The sequence below is a fragment of the Mustela putorius genome, unplaced genomic scaffold (genome assembly GCF_011764305.1).
Source record: "Mustela putorius furo isolate JIRA1106 unplaced genomic scaffold, ASM1176430v1.1 tig00000145_pilon_pilon_pilon, whole genome shotgun sequence".
In the NCBI taxonomy this organism is placed as follows: domain Eukaryota; kingdom Metazoa; phylum Chordata; class Mammalia; order Carnivora; family Mustelidae; genus Mustela; species Mustela putorius.
Genome location: NW_025421294.1, coordinates 31611002 through 31618072, shown reverse-complemented (window position 1 = coordinate 31618072; position 7071 = coordinate 31611002). Strand labels below are relative to the sequence as shown.

Here is a 7071-nt window from a genome sequence, read left to right as displayed (position 1 = left end):
CCTGGGTGGCTCACTGGTTAAGCATTCTGCCTTCAGCTCTGGTCATGATCCCAGGGTCCTGGGATTGAGTCCCACATCAGGCTCCCTGCTCATCAGGAAACCTGCTTCTCCCTCTCCCACTCCCCCTGCTTCTATTCCCTCACTCGCTGTGTCTCTCTCTGTCAAATAAATAAAGTCTTTTTAAAAAGTATAAAAATATCCTTAAAGAATACCTAGAATCAAGGTAGGGGTAAGGCAGTGAAAAGAGGCAAAGTTGGAGAAGGCTTCTCTATCTCTGTGGCACCAACAATGTGAGAACTCACCTTCCTCTTATGTCACTCACAAGGATCAGCTGGGATTAATTTGAAGGAGAAAAACAGGAAGGTATGATGTGGTTTGAGAGGCACTAAGAAAGTGTTTCCCTGAGGGAAAGTGGTATTTGAATTGAGATATGACAAATGGGTCATAGTTAATGTCATGAGGAGGGGCATTGAAGAGGAGGTCTGACCAGGGAGGAAGGGAGAAGAGGTCAGTTGGCCAGAGTGGTTACAGCAGTGTATGGAAGAACGGGGTGAGGTACAGGAGATGAGACCAGAGGGAAATGATGTGTGAGGCCTCCTGAAGAATTCTGCTCTATTTTCAGGTCAGTAGGATATTACTGACAACAGGATAATATTTTTATTGTTCTTGTTTTGTTTTGCTTTTGAAAAATTCATTCTGGTTCAAGTGTGGACAAGAAAGGAATAGGATGGATGGTGGTGAGTTCTCCAAGAAAGCAAGGAAAGTGGCTAAACCCCAGGTAGCCTGTGAAGGAGAAAATAGACACTAAGAAGGTATTTTTAAAGACTTGAATTAACAAAGCAACCATAGTGGCATGGAAATAATATGTTAGAGAATTCTTTTTTAAAATTGTGATTTATTGCCTAAAATCTGTGGAATAACACTAATAGAACTGAAAATGTCTTCTGATCTTAGCATTCCATCCAGTTTTTTCACTTTCCTTTCAGTGTTCATACATGATTTCTGCATATGTGTATTTTAGATATATTCTAGACTTTCTACTAGTCTGTCTTCAATAAAAAATAATTTCTCCAAGTAACATAAAACTACAGTTCTTTAAAATTAATTGAAAACTTTACAGTAGTTTTCTTGGTATAAAGCAGATTTAGTTTAAAGCTCAGAAAGGAGATTCTGGATTTAGTGTAGAAGGATCTCAGAATAATGTATTCCAGATGAAAACACAGAGAGACTGGAAAGCCTGAACCCCTGAGGACTCTCAGTTCTCAGTTCCCTTTCCGTCCCTCGACCTCATTCCTCGACTGTGTAAGTGAAGAATTCCTCCAGATTTCCAGAATTTCTAATGTTTTTCCTGTTATTTCTTTAGAACTCCCAAGTGAGAAAGAATCTCACTACCTTTACCTTCTTTTTTCCCTTACCAAACCCACCTGTACACATCTTTTGAACAACCATCTTCTAAAAATGCATTGTCCAAGCCCTTGGTTTCATATCCTGTGCTTTCCATTGTCATTTCTTTCCCCTTTTAAAAAATATTTTATTTGACAGAGATCACAAGTAGGCAGAGAGGCAGGCAGAGAGAGAGGGGAGGAAGCAGGCTCCCTGCAGAGCAGAGAGCCAGATGTGGAACTTGATTCCAGGACCCTGAGATCATGACCTGACCCACTGAGCCACCCAGATGCCCCCTTTCCCCATTTTTGAACAGTTTCTTTTGGTTATTTGTATTAAACCAATTTCATTATGTTTTCTCATTTTGAAAGATTTTTTGTTTACTATATTTTGAGGTCTAAGAACTCAATCATACATGGAAAAATATTAGTGATGATTGAGAAATGTCTTAACAGACAGTCAAAGGACTTAGGGTTGGAATGACATAGGTTTAGCTACAGCAAGAAAAATAAATGGGAGTCAAAAATCACCAGCAGGGATTTCTCAAGGTGTACATAGAATCAAGAAAATAATGGTATTAAAGTTGGAGCACGATTACGCCTATACTGTCCCCACAAATTTTTGGCTCTTATGGTTTCATCAGATCAAAATACTACTGCAGAAAAAGAAGAAGACATGTATATCTGCTTTACTTTCAGGAAATTTTCAGGAAAATGAGAATTTTAACATTACTTCTCCATGTTTTTGACAGCAGAAAACTTGAACGGAGACAGATAGTATGTACACATGTGGGTAATGACTAAGATTTCATCAATATGTAACTGCCTCAGGCGCAGCCCACTTCTAATAATATAAAATTGGAAGATTTTGCCTTCAACAGTGACAGTTGGCCTTAGAGAAGCAGATTGAAATAAAAGGAAGAATGTAAAGTGGTGTAATGTCTTGCCTGTACAGCACCCTTTTCCTAGAAGGGGGAGGTGCAGGTCTGGGGAGGCAGGTTGCCTTTGGTGTGCCTCACTGGAAGATGGGTTCTTGGTGATTGCCATGGCACTGAAGGGGGGACCAAACTACAAAACCCTGTAGTTGTCATCTCACTTGAGGATAATCAGATCATAAGCAATCTAACACAGGCTCTTTGATGGCTGAAGAAAAGCATTTTCATGGCTATTATTTTCAATTGTATTCCAGAAATTCCACTGTGAATTAGCTGTTTGTTACTCTGAAGGCATTTTACCACAAACCATAATGCAATTTAACGTATGTAATTATAGTTACACTTTTTAAAAAAGGGTTTCAATTTCTACCAACCGCCCAGAGAAACATTCTTTTCATGGCAAAGCATTCTACTTTGGAAGAAGAGGAATATATCTTTCCCTTCTTGGGAGATTCCTTACCAGCAAAGAGAACAATGACTGGTGTAGAGAAGGTGAACAGATGGTAGTGTTCAAGAGGTCATCCAGGTGCTCATTTTTTCCTTCTGCCCAATTTTTGGGATCATTAGTCTTGGAGCTGATTCTCGTGGGTGGGTCAGTAAAGGATGAACTGGCCCAATAAGAGGGTAAGGTCTGGAGTGAGGGAGACAACCTCTGATACTAGCAATTTATTACTTTTAGTGAGGAAATTAATTTTCTAGGGTTTTTTTAATAAGAGATTTTTTTCCTGTATTATATAAAGGTAAATAAGCTTCTATAAGGTAATTCTCAACCCAGCTGCTATAAAATGAGGAATATTGTAGAATAAGAGTTAGCCTGAAAAAGTGGTTTCCCTTCCTACTCTTTGTTCGTGGAAGGGGAGAATGCAGGTTTATGGAACACTTAGGAAGAGATTTAGGGAGAATATTGAATCAGCAGCAGTGTGCAGTAGCCATATTTAACATTAATAATTTTATATACACATGCACATTCATCTTGGTTGGATAAACTTTGAAAAGCCTTATACACCAAAGCCTTACTTAAGCTGGCTGCCTGCCCCATGGGCCTGCCTTCACTATGGCAAGAATGTTGATGGGTTTCTCTATAGATGAGATAACATTTGGGATAGACTTTGTTCTAAAGCTGTCCTCCAGATGTCCAATTTTTAAACCTGCTCTAACTTGTTTTCAGGGTTTAAAATATGTTAAAAATGATTATAATTTTATATTTGTATATTTTGAAGGAAAACATAAGAATTTAATTTTATAAATATACAATCTGAAAAATATAAAACAACTCACAGTACAAAAGCATAGATCCTGTTATAGTGTCCAGAAAAATAGTTTTTAACATTTAGCCACTTTGACACATTATATTTCTGAAAATTCCCTAAAACTAATAAGGGAATCTTTTGATGATGATAATAATTTTCTTTTATCCATAATAAATGCACTGCACTGTATAGATGTGATAAACTCATCATCTTTGATTAACTCATGTTTATTTGTATTTTCTTCCCTACAAAGCAGACTCCTTTAAGACACATTCCATGTCAGATTTACTTTATACCTCCCATTACTTTAAATATAGTAAATGATCAAATAATATTAGTTGAAGAAGTAAATGTATCCTTACACTGATACCTGCTTCCTTTTAGGTGTTTGTGTTATGGCTAACAGAGCCATTCTCCAGACCTTAAAATACCTTACAGGAAATGACAAACTAGAAAACCCTCAAGAAATTTTCATAACCATTTTTCTTTTTAAAATTGTGCACTCAGGTGTGCTTCATAGAATTTCTACTCTCTTTCAATCAAGAAAATATATTCACTCCATCTGACAAATACATTTAATTTGATAAATAATTGTAAACTTTCACAAAGCAGCCTTTAACTTTATATATTACAAAAGTATATTAAAATCCATCCACATTTGGGTTGGCAGTGTATCTTCTTGATCTCTATCCTAAAGAAAACATAACCAGTCAAATGTGTGATTTACTTTCATAATTTTGGCCCAAATACAGCTGTTCTTCATTAGTGTATGTATTTGCCAGATCCTAGGGTATATTTCCAGATAGTAATAATTAAAGAAGTTTTTTCTTCTTTGGGCTTTTATAAAAAACAAAACAAAACAAAATACTGATTTCCAGACATTATTGCAAAGCTGATGATCTTTCATCAGTTTCCTTATACAAATGTGAATTTTTGGAAATGTTTGACTATTTTGCCATCAAATCAATGCCAGTAGTGTAAGTATTATCCTCATGCCAGATATCATGTCATAATGAGCAGAGTTGGCCTTATATATGTGTAGTAAAGATCTCATTACAAGAGGACTTGTCAGGGACAGGCAGACTTCATAGAGTTTTTTCCAGTCACCTTTTGGATTTGGAAAGCAGGTGGATTTTCTTTTTATCTTAAAAAGTTCTCCCTATGAAGAGGCAAATACTCCTATGAAAGTGGTGCTTAAAATTCCCAGCCATTTGGATTTTGGTGTAGTAAAGGAAAACAAGTTTCCATACATCTATGAAAAGAAGTAACCACTAAGATGAAATGACTAAACAAGATGTAGCACGGGAAACTACAAGAACTTAGCAAGAGAGTCTGGTGGCCAAGGATAACTGTCAGAGATTAGGTCTTGTATCAGTTATAGCAGTCAGAATTTCAACCATAGTATTTACTCTAGTGGCCACTCTGTTGTAAGTTAAAAAGTTGAATAGTAACCTTTATTAGGAGTTACATAAAGGATGCTTGTTATTTAAGATCCTGGATTTCAGGGGCGCCTGGCTGCCTCAGTGGGTTAAAAGCCTCTGCCTTCAGCTCAGGTTGTGATCCCAGGGTCCTGGGATCAAGCCCTGCGTCGGGCTCTCTGCTCAGCGGGGATCCTGCCACACCCTCTCTCTCTGCCTGCCTCTCTGCCTACCTGTGATCTCTGTGTCAAATAAATAAAATCTTAAAAAAAAAAAAAAAGATCCTGGATTTCAGTGACTAGAGAGGAAGAATAAATGAAAGTCATGGTTGAGTAACTACATCAAACTTGGGAGCAGGGTCCTTGTGTATTAATTGTGTGGTACGTAAAACTGTTGTAAGGAACAATTATAGAGTAATGGCAAGGGCTGTGATGAATGTAATTCTGTTGGGATGCAGCTCAGGTATTGCAGGAACAAATGCCAATATTTTTTTCCATACAGGGATTAATTACATGGTCAAGAGCTGGAATTTACAAGGAGGCATATTAAATAAAATAGCAGGCAAGCTTGAACTGCTTTCCCACAAAAGCCATAAAATGGGAATACCAAGAGAACTGGCAAATGTAATCTTTCACCTATTTTTGTAGGCACAGCTGTCCAGATACAGGTTGGGGAGATGGAAATTTGTGAGTGGCAAACTGTGTGCCACTTTGGAAAGATTCAATATGAATCTTATGCAGCTATTAAAAGACCTGTGCCTTTGAACGGGAATGTCTCAAGTGCACTTGAATTTGAGTAGAGACAATATATTTTTGCCACTATTGACATTTCCATTCCCGAAGGGAATGCTTCCATTTATTCCTTGGCTACTTGAGCTCAACTCATACATGCTGCCTCCAAAATCATTGGAAAGCCAGAGAGCTCCTCTGCAACTTGGCAGTCTTCTGAAAATGCAGTATGGAATTTTCAACAATGGAGGTCAAAACACAGAATGATTTACAATAACTTCAGCGGCATAACCCGATTCAGTTCAAAAATCTTTCAGGAGCTACCCACTCCACTTAGAATCAAATCCAAACTCTTCACCATCACCTCCAAATCCTTGTGTGCTATGACTACCCCTGCTTCTTTCCAACCTCATTTCCTAACCCCCTCTTCTCTCTCACTACAGGGAGACACTGGCCTCCTGCCAGTTCTTCAAAAGGCTCCTTCCAGCCTCCTGGAATGTGGTCGCCTCTTCCTGGAATGCTGTTCCCCCTGCCCTTGGTATGTCTGTCTCTTTTTTTGTCCTTTGGGTCTCAGCTTACTTTCCTCTTCAAAGAGGTCTTCTCTGACCATTCTTTCCAAGACATATTTCCTAATTTTATCAGTGTTCCATCTTGGTTACTTCCAGAGAATGTATCACAAATTATCATTCTTTACTTCTAGAGTAACTCCCACTCTGGACTGCAGCCACACTGAAGATTGAAGGTAGGCGTGTGTCCTCAGTGCCTGATACAGGGTCCCAAGAGTCTAACAGTGCTTTTTAAAACTAGGTTATGATATCCATATTATGAGATGTGATGAGCATGAAATAAATTTAGTAGAATGGAATATATCAGAATGCATTGCACAGGGTGAGATAAGTACTTTTTAATGAAAATACAGTTTCCGATACAGTGTGTGTGGTTGTGTGCGCGTGCATGCTGCATCATGATATAAAATGTGAGCCTCAGGGAAAAAAGTCAAGGCCATAGGAAGTTTTAAAAACATTTAAAAAACATGTTTAAAAAACATTTGTTGAATTAATGACTTTGGTCCTTCGTATGGAAATGCCTGTTTACAAGTCTTCCCATGCAGTAAACTCTTCAGAGTAGGAAGATGCTGATGTGTCTTTTCAAATGTACTAGAAAGTCTCTGTCCTCAGGAAATGAAAGCTTGTGCTGGTTCCATCCCGTATTGCTTAAATCTTTGCTCTTTGGCTTCCCTCACTGTGTTATTTCCATGTTCAGTGTAAAAGTTGCTGTGACATGCAACACTATGGACTTAATGATTACATGTAAGTTAATATTCTTAAGATCCTTTCTCAAAAGGAGGTTTAGGTGGA

At 38.0% G+C, this 7071-nt stretch overlaps 1 long non-coding RNA gene across 1 annotated transcript; it reads left to right on the top strand.

The window, feature by feature from the left end:
• Positions 1-526: 526 nt before the first annotated feature.
• LOC101676127 lies at positions 527-6455 on the top strand. Its single transcript, XR_198345.3, has 3 exons — positions 527-622; positions 6157-6251; positions 6414-6455. It is a non-coding gene; the product is annotated as an uncharacterized LOC101676127 (long non-coding RNA).
• Positions 6456-7071: the final 616 nt, after the last annotated feature.